This window comes from Tasmannia lanceolata, unplaced genomic scaffold (assembly GCF_043159265.1).
Source record: "Tasmannia lanceolata isolate RefF3 unplaced genomic scaffold, GAP_Taslan_0.1 ptg000013l, whole genome shotgun sequence".
NCBI lineage: Eukaryota > Viridiplantae > Streptophyta > Magnoliopsida > Canellales > Winteraceae > Tasmannia > Tasmannia lanceolata.
This window is the reverse complement of record NW_027518690.1, coordinates 23,662,518-23,682,252: the sequence shown is the minus strand read 5'-3', so window position 1 is coordinate 23,682,252 and position 19,735 is coordinate 23,662,518. Positions and strand designations below refer to the sequence as shown.

General features: G+C 38.8%; 1 pseudogene; it reads left to right on the top strand.

Moving 5' to 3' along the window:
- Positions 1-1,791: 1,791 nt before the first annotated feature.
- LOC143891089 (uncharacterized) lies at positions 1,792-19,049 on the top strand (annotated as a pseudogene).
- The last annotated feature ends 686 nt before the right edge of the window (positions 19,050-19,735 follow it).

The window sequence follows — 19,735 nt, the reverse complement described above, 5'->3', positions numbered from 1 at the left end:
GTGAATTGGCTAATTAAAACTTTTGGCTTAATTAGATGTGGTATTAAAAATTAATTCATCAATTAAGCACTAATTAATCTAACCCTTGTTCAAATAAGCAAGACTATGGAAGCTAGGGTTTAGATATTAATTTATCCTTTACATGCTCTAATCCTTGTTCATTAAAACATAAACATAAGTAAGGTTAGAGATCACCAATCGCCAAGTAAGAAGAAGAAAGAAGAATCACACCACAAGGAACACACAATTTTTATAGTGCTTCGGTCTATCAACAAGACCTACTCCACTCTTCCAAGTTTTCCTCCTTGGGTACTCCACTAAAAATGAGATCTCACAATCTTCAAGATGTACAAACACCTTCTTCAACTCCAAGGGAACAAACCCTTTTTCTGCATGAAGCCTTGGCAAGGACACACCCTTTTACGCCGGATTCACCTTTGTTACCGAGCCGAATCGGAGACCCTCTAGAACAAATGAAGAACTACAAAGAACTCTCTTAGCCTCTTGATTAGGCTTGATACAAAAGTTAAAGCTCACAAACTGTCCAAAGAAAAGATAAAATGTGGAACCCTATGGAGATCCTCTTGATAGAATGTAAAATACAAGTTCAAGGCATAGAAGAGGAGAAACCGTTTGATATGAAAGTTTAGGTTCAAGTAGATGTTAAAAATATTGCAAAAAGGTTGCTTAGAAAGGTTTGGATAGTGTATATATAGCCCATCTCAAAATATGACCGTTTGGGGGTAAAACTGTAAAAAAATGGGTTGAAAATGTCAAGCCCTGCAAGCCCCAAAGGCTAGTTTTTCAGGCCGCGGCGGTCGACCAAGGTACGGCCGTCTCCCGCCCTTATAGGCTTCTCTTTTTTAATTTCAATTTTCATACCATCGTGGTCGACCGAGCCATGGTGGTCGCCCGGCGAGGTCTCCCTATTTGATTTAAACTTTAAGTTCAAACACTATCCACGGTCGACCGGCCCTATGGCGGTTGCCCGCCCAAACCATGTTGGATTGTTTCTATTTCGATAGAATCATATCCGCGGTCGTCCGGGACGCACCGGTCGACCGGCCCGCTTTGTTTAGGCAAGTGCTACATTTTCAGCTACCTTGTCGCGGTTGCCCAGAAAACCCCGGTCGACCGGCTCTGTATAAAATTTCATTTTAACTTATAAAAATCAAGAGCTTTGGGCCATCTTCTTTGGGCTTTAGTCCAAGGTTTTCAAACACATTTTTGGGTGTGTGAATGGTTTCCAAAGATATAAAAATTAATTATGAAAACCATTTGAAAAACCTTTTGAAAGTGCAATTTACATTAAATCAAGAGGACTCTAAATACAATCTAAAAAAGTAAACCTTGAGTCTCTTAGATTGTATTGGCTCCTTGGCACTTTCTTGGACTTCTTCAACTTGTGAGTGAACTTCTTCAACTTGATCTGGTTCTTATGACTTCCTCCAATCTTCAATACATGTTGACAGTTACATGAGGTGTCACCAAGGCAGGGTCATCTCTAAGCTTCTTCTTGACACTTTGCTAGGCAACTTGTGGGATCTTCATCTTGAGCTTCTTGACTTGAACATATTTAAATGATGATGTCTTCACCGTGTATGCAAGCTCTTTGATCATGTGTGTGTGGATCCACAAGCCATGTGTTGTGATGAGTTGTGTAATGATAATATGACATGTGAAATTCTTGTATAAGGCACAACACTTCAAAGCAACACATTAGTCCATAAATCCTAATCAATTTGAATTTGCTAGCATCAAGACAAGAAGGTAAGATGAATGATTGAAGCCATGGGAAGCCTTGGGCTTACATCTCCACTAGCCCAAATTAGTAACCTTTCTTGTTCCAACCCTCAGCTACCAAGGTCCCAGAACCCTGTAGTGATGGATTATAGCCCACCTGCAGCCTCACTTGAACCAAAGCCCAAAGTAGAATTTACCCCTCTCCCTGTTCCACCATCTGAGATACTTAGACAGTGTTTAGCCTCAGGTCGCATTACCCTACCCGCCACTAAGGCTCCTCCTAATCCTTTACAAGTAAGTTGGAGAGCAGACCAGCATTGTGAATACCATAGAGGCCCTGGCTACCTCACCGATAATTGCATCGACTTAAAATTGAGGATCCAAAGGTTGCTTGATGAGAAAGGCCTTGTATTCCAGCCGAAACCCAACGTTACCAATAACCCGTTACCCGGTCATGCAAACCCTTCTACTGCTGTTATGCTATAACCATAGGAGACTGTAGACACCCCATTTTGACCGAACCCCTAATTACTTTGATTGAATGAAAACCCCATCAAATCAGTGATCTAGAGCCCTCATTAGGAGACACACTTTGTCTCATCAGGCCATTCTCCTTGGAGACAAGCCTTTGTTGTTTAGATCTTACCCCTTAGGGAGTATACCCTGATTTTAGTATAGAATTAGCATATAAGAGGCATGCCTTGCATGATTAATAGAACCCTCTATAATTGTACCCCAACTTGTACTCCCTATTAGTTGGAGACCGACTTGGTCTGTTAGTCACGGGTACCCTTCTTATTCATTGCAAGGGCAATGATGAGGATACTTGGAGCCCACCTTTGTGTCTAGGAGGCATTCCTTGCCTCATTTATAGAGCCCCTATTTGGAGACAAGCCTTGTCTCATTTAGAGTGTTTCCCCTTTGGGAGGCTTACCTAGCCTCATATTAGAGTTCCCCTTATTCTAGAGCGAGTCTTTGACTTATTTATTCCTCTATTTTTGGTAGTGTTATTAGAGTCTCTGACTCATTTGTATTCCCTCTCTAGTGTTATTAGCTAAGAATTTTTCCATTAGAGGCTAACTCAATCTTATTGGAGCTTACCTGCTTGGGATCTTAGATTGTTTTTTCTCTATTCTTGGGACACCAGTTACTTGTTGTGGATCGTCTCTTTGAGACGCTTGTTGTTTGTTCAGGGTTTCCCCTTTAGATTTAGAGCTTTGCTCTAGGTTTGTTTTTGCTTGCATGTTCTCTTTAATAGTGAAAGCATTTTAAGATCCGAAAGCATTGAAATCATCTTAAAGGTCCAAAAACACTAAAGATTTTTAAAATCCAAAACATATTGGAAAAATTTTAAACTCCAAAAACATTTGAAAATTTAAAACATTTTGTGAGTAGTTAGGAAGTTTGTTTTCGAACTACGTTGGCTTGATCCTCTTCCACGAGGTACGTAGTGCAGCTTGAGATCTTTATCCCAAGTCCAACCAAACTTTGTAAATAAATCATTTGAATTCTTTAGAAAGCACAAAAATCCTTAAAACCTTCTTTTCAAAAAAAGATCTTCCTCTAGAGTTACGAGTTTATTCTAGATAAAGAGTTTTAGAGTTAGGAGTTTCTCCTTGGTGTGTTGTTTGATTGTTGTGTGTGTGGTTTGTGTTCGAATTAGAGTTAGGAGTTTGTTGCGCCTCCGTCCGGTCAGTTAACGATTTACATCACCGACTGATGACTAGGTCTAGGATGCGTTAGCTATCATATTATTTTCCTTAGGACACACAGCCTAGTTACACATAAGTTTTAAGTTGTAGGAACCACCTGCATTAGCTTACGGCTAACCTGCATTTAGTTAGGGCATATAGGGTGTCCTAAAGTCCACAATCCACTGGAATATAAATAATCGTACAAGAAGCTTTAATAACTACTCCGATCTTTTAGGTCGTGTCTAGGATATAGGTCTAGATGTCTTAGGCATCATAGCTTAAAATGGGTGCGAGGAACTACGTTTCCTTGATTCTCGTGGAGACGGGGATACATAGGCTTCTTTGGATAAACATCAGATCATCTAAAGACTCGGGCTTAAGCAGTTGAGTCTTAGGGTCTGTTGTTAGCATTTTAGGGCTTGTGTTTGTATATTATTGATGATTATTGCATAGGATCATGATAGTGAGTGTTCATTTATTGGCTTACTCACATGCTTATTCTTTTATCTACTTGTATTTCTGTTTATTCTTTATTTCGTTTGCTGTATTTTAATCCGTTTCGTGATTAACTGTTAGTTTTAGATTTCTCATCCTGTGCAGACCTTATACCTTTAGCTGTAGCATGCATGTGTTTGCCTATCAAAACTCAGACACCCATTAGGTATGTCACTCAAAATCTAGCAATGCTTAGGTGACACTTCTTTCATTCATCTCGTGTGTGCGTATTATTTTATCCCCGGGTCATGCATGTTTAGGCAGACGTCCACTCGGGGATATTTGTTCATATTTTACATGATTTTCACCCAAAACTCTTCAAGGTTAATAATAAATGGCATAAGAGATCAAGTGCTTGCACTGGGACGAATTGGGGGTGCTCTTCGGACCTTCTCCATTCGTAATCAGGCACGAGCCCATGTATATTTCTGGTTATCCATGATATACAAAGCATATTTGTTTTTGGGGTTCCATGGCCTATCCATGGATGGCGACTCTGAGTTTGTTTTAGGTAAGTCTTGGTATGAGGATTTATCCTTAGATCAAGAGGTATCTCATTTATTGCCACTCGTGCTATGCTATGAGAGTGGCATTCGTTTCGAGAGTTCCTTGGTAGAGCTCTCCTTCACACGTGGATGATCCAGAGGCCACTGGGGACTCATCCCTCACCTCTCCTCCGGATCGGGGTCCACAGGCTGGTGACTCTGCTGGGGAGTTCTTGAAACATTGCCTAAGTCTTTAAAAATGCCATTTCTACTAATTTTGAAGAAATTTGGGCCAAAATCAAGTTAAATAGGAACTTTATCGTTAGAATCCGGTGGCACCAGACAGGTGCGTAATTAAAATAAGGGATTCACACACACATCATGCATTATCATATTCTTTATTTCTTTCATTATTTTTCATTATTATTGGTTCCACGGGATAGAGTCAATGCATACCAGATGGGATATAATTACCCTGATGGTGCTGTTATATCTATTTTCAAGCTATGCACCAGTACTGCACCCGTAAACACTCGGTGCACTTGTGTTTACAGCAGTCGATGAGCAATGAAGCATACTATGCATAACACTCGGTGCACTTGTGTTATACATCTAAAGTATGGATCATATGCATAGTGCCTGATAGATTGAGTCTGGAGCCCTACTTTGTTTTATATATTATGTATATACTTATTGACTTAGTGAAAGCCAACTAGGAGGTGCTTGTGTTTATATACATCTATATTGCATTCACATAGGGACGAACATGTGTAACTTACACATGTGAAGCCTAGAGTTAGGAGCTTTGTCCCACTTGTAGACTAGGGTAGCTTATTTTTACATAGCTACAACACGGTCCTAGTACACTCTTCAGTCTTTCTTGAGTCGAGACTTCCTTGACTCCGTTAGATTAGAATTAGGGATGGTGCCCCTGGTTAGGATATATGTATATGTGTCTATATATATATATATATATATATATATATATATATACTGATTATAATATATCAGGGTTTTCCTCTTAGTTAGAGTTCTTTAATCAATGAAATCAGTTGTATCTAATTATTATCCAGATCTCGATCTAGTCAGTGGTTTTTGCTTGCCATTACCTTGGCCATGATTTGTCTTTCGATCTGTTGGTCATTGGAACTGACCTGTTGTCATATTTTCTCATCTATGGCCAGTCCTTCATTTGATTATCTTTCTCCGGTGACTACACTTCGTTTACCGATTATGAGCTTATCTTGCCACCATTATTCATATACCTTTATGTTGAGTTTTGGGATCCCTTTTGTAGCGCCTTTATGCTGTCGGATTTCGCCTAGAACATTTTGACCATGACCGCTGTTCTTTGGAGTTAGGTAAATCATGAATTTATCTTGTCATTACCCTTTTGTAGCGTTGTTATGCTGCCAAATTTTATCTAAGATATTTTGAGCATGACCGCTATTCTTCAAAGTCAGGGATAAACCATGAGTTTGTTGTATCATGACCCTTTTATTTATTCCTATCTATCCATTTTGGGGATTGTTCGTCAGATTACTTTGATTATTAGATTAGTGGCCTGTACATGTCACTCATGATCGCGGTCTATTTGTCGCCCTTTGATAGCATATTCATTCTTAGTTGCATTATGGATTCATGTTATGTGTATATTACCCATTGGGTTAGACTCTAACTTGTTTGTCTGCTTTGTCTTAGATCTGGTCGATGGCTCACCCGCTGTCTTTATGGCCATGGTCTGTAAATATCAATCTCCTTTGATTGTACAGTTGTTGGTATCCATCATCAGATTTAGATCTGGTCTATGACCTACTTTTGTCATTCCTATGGCCATGGTCTATTATCTGAGCCATTGATTTTTCATTAATCCATGTTTACCTATCATATATCTTTTACCCTTGGATTATATCGAAATCATTGATGGAAAAGTTTGATCTCACCTGTATCCTTTGAGTGCATGATCATTGCTGAGATCGAAACTTATTTAAATTAGGGATGTTTATCGTTCATGACTCTTTCATTCCCTAAAGAAGAACAATTATACTCAAATGAGACTTAAAGGAGTGGATTTAGAATTCCTTGAGACCCTGTTGATGTAGGTTATATTATCACTGTCTATTTTTCTTTGACCTTCGTAGACAGTATTTCTTTGATTTTCAGAATAAAATACCCGTTGATGTGTTCAAGATTACTCTTATCTCTATTTGTTCAGAATCTTTATCCCATGACTATTGATCTAGTGTGTGTGCTTCCAACTCAAGAGTTTATGTTTAACGAAAGACCATTCTTTCAAAAGACTAACCATTTTCAAACACATTTGATCAAGACAGTCTATTGCTTCTTCTATATTGCCAACGTAGCCTTTTGTTGTCCCACTTAACCATGCCATTGTAGGGTTACACTTTTAGAGATTCCTACTTCGGGATCGAACTCAGTAGATACCTTTATCATGGAGAAGGGCGTATCGCCCAAAAACTTTTAGTGCCATTCTCTTGCTCATGAAGAAGTGTCCAATTTTCAGAGTTTGTCTTTTATTGTGTTTATACCAACTCTTACGTCAAAGTTGGTAAGTCTAGTCGTGTCATCAATAATTCAGAATATATAGTGTTTGTCAGACTTCTTATCAAGTCAATGTTCAATCTTCTGTTAAGTCATATGAAGAGCCCAGTGAGGCGCGTCAAAGAGTTACTGATGTACTTAATTTTTTCAATTCAATAAAGTTGTTGATTTTGTATCTTTGATATCTTTTTTACTCACTCTTACATCTAATGTTTAAATATTTAAAGACACCTTTCTCGGATGAGAATGCAGACGAAATTCTCCTTGAGATCTGAAAAATGGTCAAACGAGAGGAGAGCGTCGAATATAGTCACTTAAAGAAGAAATCGAAGCTAACTTTATCTCCCAAGGAGTGCGAGGAATTGATAAACCTGTTTAGAAGAGTTCAGGGTAGTCCTGCTTGATCCTATAAGGATAAACAAGGTGAATGCCCTGTCGTTGTGCAAAGCAAGACTCCATCTGCTTTAGACATCAGGTCAAAGACCAAAATGGTAGAGAATTAAACATCAAGCATCCAGTGAAGCTGATGAGAACATTGAGCGAAGACTTTGGATGACAAAGTCATATTCATGGAGCATGAGCTCAAAAGAACACCTGGGCTGGGGACCTTAATAGAATTTCAAGCCAAAGCATTCGAGGAATAAGTATATTTCCTATGACTAAAAGAAAGAATATCCAAAAGAGAAGAAAAGCAAGAGAAAGACAAAAAGGAGAAGGGAATGTGTCCTTAAGACAACTCCTTAAGAAAATTAAAGACTCAGATGATGAAGTCAATGAGAGGTTGAATATGAGAATTGTCTTCACCATTTGGAAACAAATGAGAGTTGTAGAATCTTGAGCACAAATTTAAGATCTTTGAGATGAGTATACATTCAAATTGAACACCGTGGTTGAAGTCTTGCCAGAAAACCGCCAGACTCTTCGAAAAAAAAAAAACACTCAAAGTCCTTGAACCTCAAGCAAAGAGCTTGTATGTCAAAAACACCAGGAGGCCATCCTTGGACATTTGAACCTTTATAGCCAAAATCCTTATGTTTAAATAAAAAAAAACCATTTGTAAACTCTTTGGGCCGAAAAGTAAAAAAATCAAACCATTTCTTTCCAACCACATTATAAACCAGGGGACATTTTTTGTAATTTTTTGGTTTGAACTACGTTATGACCTGATCCCCACCTCTTCAGGAGTACATAGGCATCTGATTAATTCAGATTCGGTCAACCTTTGGGAATAAAAGCTAAATCATTCTCCTTTCAAAATTTTGAAGCTAAATACTAAACCATTATTTGAAAGACCACAAAGCGAACTACGTGGACCTGATCCTCAATTTTTGGGGTACGTAGGAAGTTTGGCTAGACCAGATTCGGTCCGAATCTCTAGAACCTTAGGTATTCAACCCCTTTGAACCCAAGCTCACCTAGGAAGTCCTTCTGGTGAAACAAGCAAAGGTTCGAGGCAAACAAAAGCAAAAACAGAAAAAATAAAAAGAATTAGAGTCTGAAGACCCGCTATGTTGAAAACCCGAAATGGCGGCCTAGATAAAGTCATTTTCTATCTAAGTCAATAACTAAAGGGATTGGCTTATGTACAGTAATGGTAGCGGTCTGCTGGATTGAAAACTTGAAGCAGCAATCTAATCAGAGGCAAAGACTTCCCATGCAGAGAGAATTTATGAGATACAGAAAGATTTCCTCAGTTACGCAGAATTCTTAAGTTTGAGTGCAAGTAGTGCAAGCAAAAGTTGAGACAAGTGGTCTTTTAGACTGAAAACTTGGAAAGCAAAAGTTGTGACTTCTTTTGAAGGGAGAAATCAAGGAGACGGAGATGCAACCTCTACAGCGCAAGATCCTGAAATCCGAGTAGTGTCAGTGAAATTTACTTTGACACCTTTCTAAACTAGGGGCATTAAGACTAAGCAATCCGAAGGGGGTAGTAACCATGACAGAAATCCTGATAGAGGGAATTAGAACCTCTTGACATGGTTTTCGAGATTACTCCAAGGGTGGTTAGCCTGACCATAAAAAAAAATAACACATTTGATCTAAGGGTGAATAAAAAATTAGTGAAGTCCTTTGAATATTGTAAGTCTTCCTTGAAAAAGTCCTTAGGAGTGTTCCTTGTTCATCCTTGTTTTCTTTCAGAATTCAAAGTGTTTGGCACTGGAAAGAATGGGTGTATACCTTCTGAAATGTGAAGAAAAATTCAAAGTAAATCCTGGTTTAGGAATCAAAGAAGGGCAAGAGGCCTACTTTTTAGTCCTGCCCAAATTATCAAAGCCTCAAGCAGTGAGCGAAAGAAAGAATTCTCAGATTCAGCCTTTATGGAAATGGTCTTACCAGTATACCAAAGAAAAAACCCATGCAAACTCAAATTTGTTCTATTTACCTTGGTTCTGCTTTCTTAAAATCTTGTCTTGGAAGCACATCATACTAGGGGCATCTTTTATGACTTGCGTCATAAAAGATATTAAACAATGATAACTTGGACAACTATTCTTAGCAAATAGAAACCAGAGAATGCTGAACGGACTCTTTGAGTTGAATTCCTTGATCAAATTGTCTCTTTTAGAGTCAAATTTTCATAAGCTTTAATTCCCAGCGGAGTCCAGGATCTACTCCTACAATCTTCAAACCTCAGCAAAATGCTTTTCATCTGTTAAAGAGAGTCAATACCTGAAAATCTCATTAATCTACTTGAGTTTTGCTTTCAGCAAAGATCATGCATTCCTAGTTATTCTCAGTAAGAGATGACTGACCCATTAGTGAAATCGATCAAAGATGGTAAATTCTTCATTCCTTTTGAAGGTTTTTAATAAGGATAGAAATAGACAGCTCTGTGCTTCAGAGTCTGAATTTTTCATCCATCATTTCTTTAGAGTTTTAATAAGGATAGAAATTGAACGATCCCGTGTATCACAGTCTGGCTTTTTCTTCCATTGTTTTGAAAGTTTTTTTTTAATAAGGATAGAAATTGACAGATCCCGTGTATCAAAGTCTGGCTTTTTCTTCCATTGTTTTGAAAGTTTTTTTTAATAAGGATAGAAATTAACAGATCCCGTGTTACACGGTCTGGCCTTTTCTTCCATTATTTTCAACAAGTTTTTAATAAGGATAAAAATTGACAGATCCCGTGTATCACAGTCTAGCTTTTTCTTCTGTTGCTTTGAATTTTTTTTTAATAAAGATAGAAATTGACAGATCCCGTGTTACACTGTCTTGCCTTTTCTCTCGTTGTTTTTAAAGATTTTAATAAGGATAGAATTTGACAGATTTCGTTATTCCATGATCTGGTCTTTTCTCCTGTTGTTTTGAAAGATTTTAATAAGGATAGAAATTGACAGATTCCGTGTTTCATGATCTAGCCTTTTCTTCTGTTGTTTTGAAAGATTTCAATAAGGATAGGAATTGACAAATTCCGTGTTCCATGGTCTGGTCTTTTCTTTCGTTGTTTTAAAAAATTTTAAGGAAAGAAATTGCTGGACTTCGTGCTACACGGTCTGGTCCTTCATTTGTTTTGAAAAATAAGTTTAAAAGAGTAAGAAATTACCAGAACCTGTGTTGCACGACTTGGTATTTTCTTCAAATTTTGGAAAAAGGGTTTAATAGAATGAGAAAATAACCAGAATCTATGTTACACAGTCTGGCCTTTTCTTCAAGTGTTTTGACGAGTGTTTTAATAGAATAAGAAATTACCGGATTTAGTGTTGCACTATCTGGTTGTTTCTTCAATCCTTTTGAAAAGTTTTAATAGAGTAAGAAATTACTGAACCTGTGTTACACGGTTTGATCTTTTTGAAATATTTTAATAAGGGAAAATTTTCGAACCTGTGTTACACAGTTTGGTCTTTTTGAAAGATTTTAATAGGGAAAAATTACTGAACCGGTGTTACACGGTTTGGTCTTTTTGAAAGGTTTTAATAAAGGGAAATTACTGAACCTGTGTTACACGGTTTAGTCTTTTAAAAAAGTTTTAATAGGGGGAATCACCAAACTTGTGTTACACGGTTTGGTCTTTTCTTCGATCATTTTGAAAGGTTTTAATAAGTGAAATCACTGAACTTGTGTTACACGGTTTGGTCATTTCTTCGATCGTTTTGAAAGGTTTTAATAAGGGGAATCACTGAACCTGTGTTACACAATTTGGTCATTTCTTCGATCATTTTGAAAGGTTTTAATAGGAACAAATCACTGATCCTGTGTTACACGGATTGGTCTTTTCTTCCTTCGCCCGGGTATTTAATTCCCAGATGATTAGTAATGTAATGTCAAGTAATGACTTGCCTAATCATCGTTCCGCAATGTGCAGCTTCCTAATGAGTTAGGAGTCATGCATATCTGCGAAGAGGTTTGTGTGGGACTGTTTAGCAAGACATACGAATCTGGGTTTATGTGGAACTGTTTAACATAACCGCGTAATCCGGAGTGATTCGCTACCTTGAAAGAGAGGAGTCAGAGTCATTTAGATAGTTAAACGGATGTACTTTCAGCAATGATCTGTATAGCTATTGCCCGGTGAGACTTAGTTTCACCTCGGTATTAGATGTTTGAGTTTGGCTCAAATATTCGAGTACCCTAATAAGTGGTCGAAAATCTTTGAGTGTTTGGAGTTGTACTTGTCTTAAGACAAGTTACAATATGGTTTCTATGAGAAAAAAAATGAATCAAGGTTTTTTAAAAAAAGAAAAAACTCTTTGAATGTTTGGATTTGTGCTTGTCTTAGACAAGTTATACTGTGGTTTTTGAAAGGATTTAAAAACAAATGTGTGTTTGTGTTTTGTGATTGTTCATAAGTCTTTGTTAAGTGATGTTGATAGTTGAGTCAAAAGTATTAAAGAGAGGCTATCTCCCTATTGCTTACAATTTTAAAGTCTTGTTAAGAGTCATTGTATGGCTTTACTCTTGTGAATATTATTTTTTAGAACTAAAAACCCAAAAATTTGCTTTGCTTTGGTTTTCGGGTCGATCAAAATGTGTTGTCTGTTCAGCTTTGACATTCACGTGACAAGCACGTTCTGCCAAAGAGGGGCATATGTAGACACGCTATTTTGACTGAACCCCTAATTGCTTTGATTGAATGAAAATCCCATCAAATCAGTGATCTAGAGCCCTCATTAGGAGACACACTTTGTCTCATCAGACCATTCTCCTTGGAGACAAGCCTTTGTTGTTTAGATCTTACCCCTTAGGGAGTATACCCTGATTTTAGTATAGAATTAGCATATAAGAGGCATGCCTTGCAGGATTAATAGAACCCTCTCTAAATTGTACCCCAACTTGTAGTCCCTATTAGTTGGAGACCGACTTGGTCTGTTAGTCACGTGTACCCTTCTTATTCATTGCAAGGGCAATGATGAGGATACTTGGAGCCCACCTTTGTGTCTAGGAGGCATACCTTGCCTCATTTATAGAGCTCCTATTTGGAGACAAGCCTTGTCTCATTTAGAGTGTTTTCCCTTTGGGAGGCTTACCCAGCCTCATATTAGAGTCCCCCCTTATTCTAGAGCGAGTCTTTGACTTATTTACTCCTCTCTTTTTGGTAGTGCTATTAGAGAGTCTCTGACTCATTTGTACTCCCTCTCTAGTGTTATTAGCTAAAAGTTTTTCCATTAGAGGCTAACTCAATCTTATTGAAGCTTACCTGCTTGGGATCTTAGATTATTTTTTCTCTATTCTTGGGACACCAGTTACTTGTTGTAGATCGTCTGTTTGAGACGCTTGTTGTTTGTTCGAGGTTTCCCCTTTAGATTTAGAGCTTTGCTCTAGTTTTGTTTGTGCTTGCATGTTCTCTTTAATAGTGAAAGCATTTTAAGATCTGAAAGCATTCAAATCATCTTAAAGGTCTAAAAACATTAAAGATTTCTAAAATCCAAAACATATTAGAAAACTTTTACACTCCAAAAACATTAAAAAACATTTGAAAATTTAAAACATTTTGTGAGTAGTTAGGAAGTTTGTTTTTGAACTACGTTGGCTTGATCCTCTTCCACGAGGTACGTAATGCAGCTTGGGATCTTTATCCCAAGTCTAGTCAAACTTTGTAAATAAATCATTTGAATTCTTTAAAAGGCACAAAAATCTTTAAAACCTAATTTTCAAAAAAAGATCTTCCTCAAGAGTTAGGAGTTTATCTTAGATAGAGAGTTTTGGAGTTAGGAGTTTCTCCTTGGTGTGTTGTTTGATTGTTGTGTGTGTGGTTTGTGTTTGTGTTAGAGATAGGAGTTTGTTGCTCCTCCATCCAGTCAGTTGGCGATTTACATCGCCGACTGATGACTAGGTCTAGGATGTGTTAGCGATCCTATTATTTTCCTTAGGACACACAGCGTAGTTACCCATAGGTTGTAGGAACCACCTGCATTAGCTTAGGACTAACCTGTATTTAGTTAAGGCTTATAGGGTGTCCTAAAATTCACAATCCACTGGAATATAAATAATTGCACAAGAAGCTTTAATAACTAGTCCGGTCTTTTAGGTCGTGTCTAGGATAGAGGTCTAGATGTCTTAGGCATCATAGCTTAGAATAGGTGCGAAGAACTAAGTTTTCTTGATTCTCGTGGAGGCGGGGATACGTAGGCTTCTTTGGATAAACATCAGATCATCTAAAGACTCGGGCTTAAGCATTAGAGTCTTAGGGTCTCTTGTTAGCATTTTAGGGCTTGTATTTGTATATTGATGATGATTTTTGTATAGGATCATGATAGTATGTGTTCATTTATTGGCTTACTCACATGCTTATTCTTTTATCTACCTGTATTTCTGTTTATTCTTTATTTCGTTTGCTGTATTTTAATCAGTTTCGTGATTAATTGGTAGTTTTAGATTTCTCATCCTGTGCAGACGTTATACCTTTAGTTGTAGCATGCATGTGTTTGCCTATCAAAACTTAGATACCCATTAGGTATGCCACTCAAAATCTAGCAATGCTTAGGTGACACTTCTTTCATTCATCTCGTGTGTGCTTATTATTTTATCCCTAGGTCATGCATGTTTAGGCAGATGTCCACTCGGGGATATTTGTTCATATTTTACATGATTTTTGCCCAAAACTCTTCAAGGTTAATAATAAATGGCATAAGAGACCAAGTGCTTGCACTGGGACGAATTGGGGGTGCTCTTCGGACCTTCTCCATTCGTAATCAGGCACGAGCCCATGTATATTTTTGGTTATCCATGGTATACAGAGCATATTTGTTTTTGGGGTTCCATGGCCTATCCATGGATGGCGACTCTGAGTTTGTTTTAGGTAAGTCTTGGTATGAGGATTTATCCTTGGATCAAGAGGTATCTCATTTATCTCCACTCGTGCTATGCTATGAGAGTGGCATTCGTTTCGAGAGTTCGTTGGTAGAGCTCTCCTTCACACGTGGATGATCCAGAGGCCGCTGGGGGCTTATCTCCCACCTCTCTTCCGGATCGGGGTCCACAGAGACCTAGATTTTGATCCTCTCACTCTTATTTGCGCCTTAGAACCCGCCTATGAACCTCAAATCATACTTTGTGATGAGCCGAAAATGAAGGAGTCTGCATCTCCCTTGGTTATCACCTATGAGCCAAAAACTCCATATGTTATTACTAGGGGCGGAAGAATTTTCAAGCCTGCTGAATTGAGAGTTGAGAATCCAGGGGCATTGGCTCGAGGGGAAGAGTTGCAGTATGTGAAAGATCCGGATGACGAGGTCGTACAACAGTTGAAGAAGACTCAGGCTGTTATATCTGTTTGGGGATTATTGATAGCATCGAGAAAGCACAGGGAAGCCGTGTTAAGGAATTGAACACTACTCAGGTGTCTTCAGAAATATCTTTGGCAGAGGTTGTTGCTCTCACCCAGGCTGCCAGAGTTGTTAGTTTCTCAGATAAGGAGTTGCCTCCTCAGGGTCGAACTCATGTTAGGGCTCTCCATATCACTGTCATCTGTAAGGGTAAGAAAGTACCATCTGTTTTGGTAGATAACGAGTCTGCACTGAATGTATGTCCATTGAGAACTGCCATTACTTTGGGATTCAGCCCTACTGACTTCGCCGAATCAACCCTTGGAATCCTCGCATATTATAATACTCGCAGAAATGTAGTTGGGGTCCTCACCACCAAAGTCATATTAGGGGTGAAGAATTTGAAGTCGAGCTTCAGGTTATTGATATCAAGGCCGTATTTAATATGCTTCTGGGACGTCCCTGGTTGCATAAGGAAGGCGTCATTTCTTCAACCCTCCACCAGAAATTGAAATTTATTAGGGATGGAAAACTGATCACTGTTAGAGGTGATGAAGAACCTAAAGTAGGACAGATAAGCGGGGAAATTCCAACTATCCCTGTTGCAAAAGGAGAAGAATACAACTTAAATGGCTTCGTGTTCGATGTTGCCGTCATTTCATACGAAGAGGTCTCTTGCAAGGAATTACAATTGCCTTACGCCATCAACCCCATTATTTCCAAAATGATGAGAAAGATGAACTATTTTCCGGGCATGAGTTTGGGCCGTGATCCAAGCAAGGCGTCTAACTGGCCTCCAATTAAAGCGAACCATGGAACCTTTGGCCTCGGATATGTACCTACTGAGGAAGAGGACGAAGCCATGGAGGAGCTACTGAAGTTGAGAAATGAAATCTGCCACACTAGAGGGGTAATCCCAATGGCCCTGTACTCTCTATCGATGAATGGTCAAATTGTCAAGGAAGGTGAGACCTCAGCATACTATGGGTTTCTCGAACCGTGGTATGATTCAGTGACAGGGATTCTGATGCCTCATTTTGAAATATTCAATGGCCTTCCTCTCCCAGAAACAGAACCGCCAGTACTTTATGTTGAGAAAGCTTTGGAGGACTGGTTAGTCTACCTTGAGCCAGGTTTGCTGGATTCTTTGTTTGAAAAAGATGAACCTGCTGTTGATTGGCAGGAGTTACCTGGGTCTGATCTTTTTGAAGAAGACGAAGCAGACAGTGAAGATGTCATGATAGTTGCTATTCAGAGTGACCTCTACCTTCGCTGAACCTCAGAGTCAGATTGCACCCGGAACATAAGATCTTTCGAATTCGAGTTCTGATGTCATTCCTACTTATCTTATTGCTAAGTCAAGTCTAGTCAAGTTAATGTCAGTGCCTAGTCCAGGCGAGTCATTTTCTAATTTTATTTTTAATGTAAATCCAGGGCCTGTTCAGGATGAGTCCGATGATGATGTAGTTTCTTTCAATTCAATGAAATTTGATTCTCAGTATATCTCTGTGTTTTCTTCTGACTTTAATGACAATAATACTCTCTCCTTAGATGAGGAAGAAGGGATCGACGAAAATTCCCTTGAGTTGTAGCATATGCTCTAACAAGAGGAGGAGCGCTGAGCCTAGCCTCTTAAAGATAAAATCGAAATTATAAACATTGGAATAAAAGATTTAATACAAGAAATACGAATTGGAATTACTCTATCTCCTGAAGAGTGTAATGAATTAATAAACCTACTTAGGGAATATAAAGAAGCTTTTTGCCTGGTCCTACGAAGATATGCTAGGGTTGAGCAAGGACATCGTTCAGCACAAGCTGCCTTTATTACGAGGAATTGAGTCTAAAAAGCAGAAACTAAGGCGAATGAAACCCGAGTGGGTTTTAAAAATAAAAGAAGAGATTACTAAGCAGTTGGATATTGGGTTTCTGCAAGTAGTCGAATATCCGGAGTGGCTCGCAAACATAGTGCTTATACTGACGAAAGATGGGAAAGTAAGAATGTGTGTAGATTTCTGGAATTTGAAGAAGGCGAGTCCCAAAGATGATTTCCCTCTACCACATATCGATATCTTGGTGGACAATACGGCTGGGCATGAATTACTATCTTTCATGGATGGTTTCTCCGGTTATAATCAAATTAAGATGGCATCAAAGGACATGATTAAGACCTCGTTCATTACACAGTGGGGTACATATTGCTATCAGGTGATGCCATTTGGTCTCAAGAATGTCGGGGCAACATACCAAAGAGCAGCTACAACCTTATTCTATGACATGATACACAGGGAAGTTGAGGTCTATGTTAATGATATGATTGTAAAGGCCAAAGAAACGGGAGATCATATCTGGAATCTCAGGAAGTTCTTTGAAAGAACACTCAAATACTAATTATGCCTAAATCCGAACAAATATGTATTCAGGGTTACATCTGGTAAATTGCTAGGATTTATGGTGAGTCAAAGGGGCATAGAGGTTGATCTTTAGAAGATTAAGGTCATCCAAGAGATGCCGCCACCCAAAATCGAAAAAGAGATTCGAGGATTCTTAGGAATGATACAGTTTCTTAGTCGATTCATTGCTCATCTTACATCGACTTGCGAACCTATCTTTAAGCTCTTGAAGAAGAATGCTTCCAAAGAATGGACAGAGGAATGCCAGCAGGCTTTTGAGAAGATAAAGCAGAGTCTGTCCGAACCACCAGTGTTAGCACCTATAATACTGGGGCACCCATTGTTGCTTTACTTATCACTAACGGAAACCACCTTGGGTTGTATGTTAGCGCAACAAGATCCAAAAACCAAGCAAGAGAAGGCTGTGTATTATCTTAGCAAGAAGATGTTGGAATATGAACAAAAATACACTATCCTAGAGAAAACCTGCTTAGCCTTGGTTTGGGCCACTCAGCGACTTAGGCATTATCTTTTATCTCATAAGGTTCTGTTTTTGTCAATGATGGATCCTTTGAAATATCTCTTTGAAAAACTAGCCTTGACAGGCAGGACAACCAGATGATTAGTATTGTTGTCTGAGTTTAACATCACCCATGTAACCCAAAAATCAGTAAAAGGTCTAGCCATTGCTGAATAATTGGTAGAAGCACCCCGAGAAGAAAGTCAGCATTTCGAACCTATGTTCCCAGATGAGGAGATCATGATGGTAGAAGATGAATATCTGAAAACTGGTTGGACCCTCTATTTCGATGGAGTAGCAAACCAAAAAGGGCAAGGAGTAGGGGCGTTGCTTGTTTCATCTCGAAATGAGCATATCCCTCAACTGTTAAGTTACAATTTGACTGCACCAACAATATGACAGAATATGAGGCATGCATTGTTGGGCTTGAGGCCGCATTGGCTTTAGGCATAGAAGATCTCAATGTATATGGAGATTCGAAGTTAATAATTTGCCAAACTCAGGAAGAATGAAAAACCAAAGAGGAAAGGTTATAGCCATATCATGAATATTTGGACGTTCTTGTTCAACTGTTCTGGTCCATCACTTTCAGTTATTTGCCAAGCTTGAAGAATAAGTTCGATGATGCCTTAGCGACATTAGCTTATATGATCGACATACCTCACAATATGAAGATGAGACCTATCACGGTTCAGGAGCAATGAGCTTCTGCATATGTTGATGCTGTAGAAATAGCTGCAAGATGTCCCGTTGGTAAGCCATGATATACGAATATAAAGAATTACATCTCAGACAAGGGGCATCCTGATGAGGCCTCGAATAAAGAAAAGCGGACTTTGCAGAAATTGGCCGCTAATTTTGTTAATTGTGGAGGAGAGTTGTCTCGATGGTCTTTCAATGGAATTCAACTCTTACGTGTCACTGAAGATCAAGCAGAAGAAATTATCACAGATGTTCATGAAGGATTGTGTGGACCACACATGAATGGAAAGATGTTGGCTAGGAAAATTTTGTGCGTGGGGTATTATTGGCTGACATTGGAGACAGATTGTCATGCATTCGTCAAGAAATGGTATAAATGTCAGATACAAGCGAATCTCATCCATGTGTCGTCCACTGAATTGCATTCTCTCACATCCCCTAGGCCATTCTTGGTGTGGGGTATAGATATTATTGGCAAGATTTCTCCTAAGTCATCCAATGGTCATGAGTACATCCTCATTGCGATCGATTACTTCATAAATTGGGTTGAGGCTGCTTCTTACGCGTCGCTGACATCTGCATCAGTTGCTAAGTTCATACGCACCAATATCATATGCAGATATGGGATTCGTCATGAACTTATCTCAAATAATGGATTTCATTTCAGGAAGGAGGTAATAACACTTTGCCAAAAGTTCAAGATTAAGCATCATAAATCCTCGCCATATTGGCCACAAACCAACGAGCGGTAGAAGCTACAAATAAAATTGTCAAGGCCATCATTAGCAAAATGTCAAAAACCATAAGGATTGGTCGAATAAGCTACCGTAAGTACAAAACATCAATTAGAGATTCAACTGGTGCAACTCCCTATTCTCTTGTTTATGGGATGGAAGCAGTATTACCTATTGAGATCCGTGTACCTTCGCTCCGAGTGTTGACTGAGGCAAAGTTGCTAGAAACTGAATGGGCAGACGCCAGATATAAAGAGTTTAATATGCTAGATGAGAAAAGATTAAAAGCGCTTTACCATGTGTAAGGGTACCAGTGTAGAATAGCCCGAGCTTTCAATAAAAAGGTTAAGATCAGAGATTTGGAAGACGACAATCTTGTTCTGAAAGAAAATCGAGCACCAGTGTTTGACCAAAGGGGCAGGTTCAAACTGAATTGGTCATTCCCGTACATTGTGGATCAAATCTTACCCGAAAAAGCCGTCAAGCTTCGTAATTTAAATGGAGAAATACTGCCAGAACCTATGAATCTTGATCAACTTAAGAGGTTCTATGCTTGAACACCAGAAGGCAGTCTTTGGCCTAATAATCCTTCTGAAAAGTCAACCCAACATAAAAATATATAACCTGTTGCAAACCCTTTGAGCCTAAATTAACATTTTCCTTTGAAAACCCAGTAAACTAGGGGCTCCGCCTAGAACTACGCG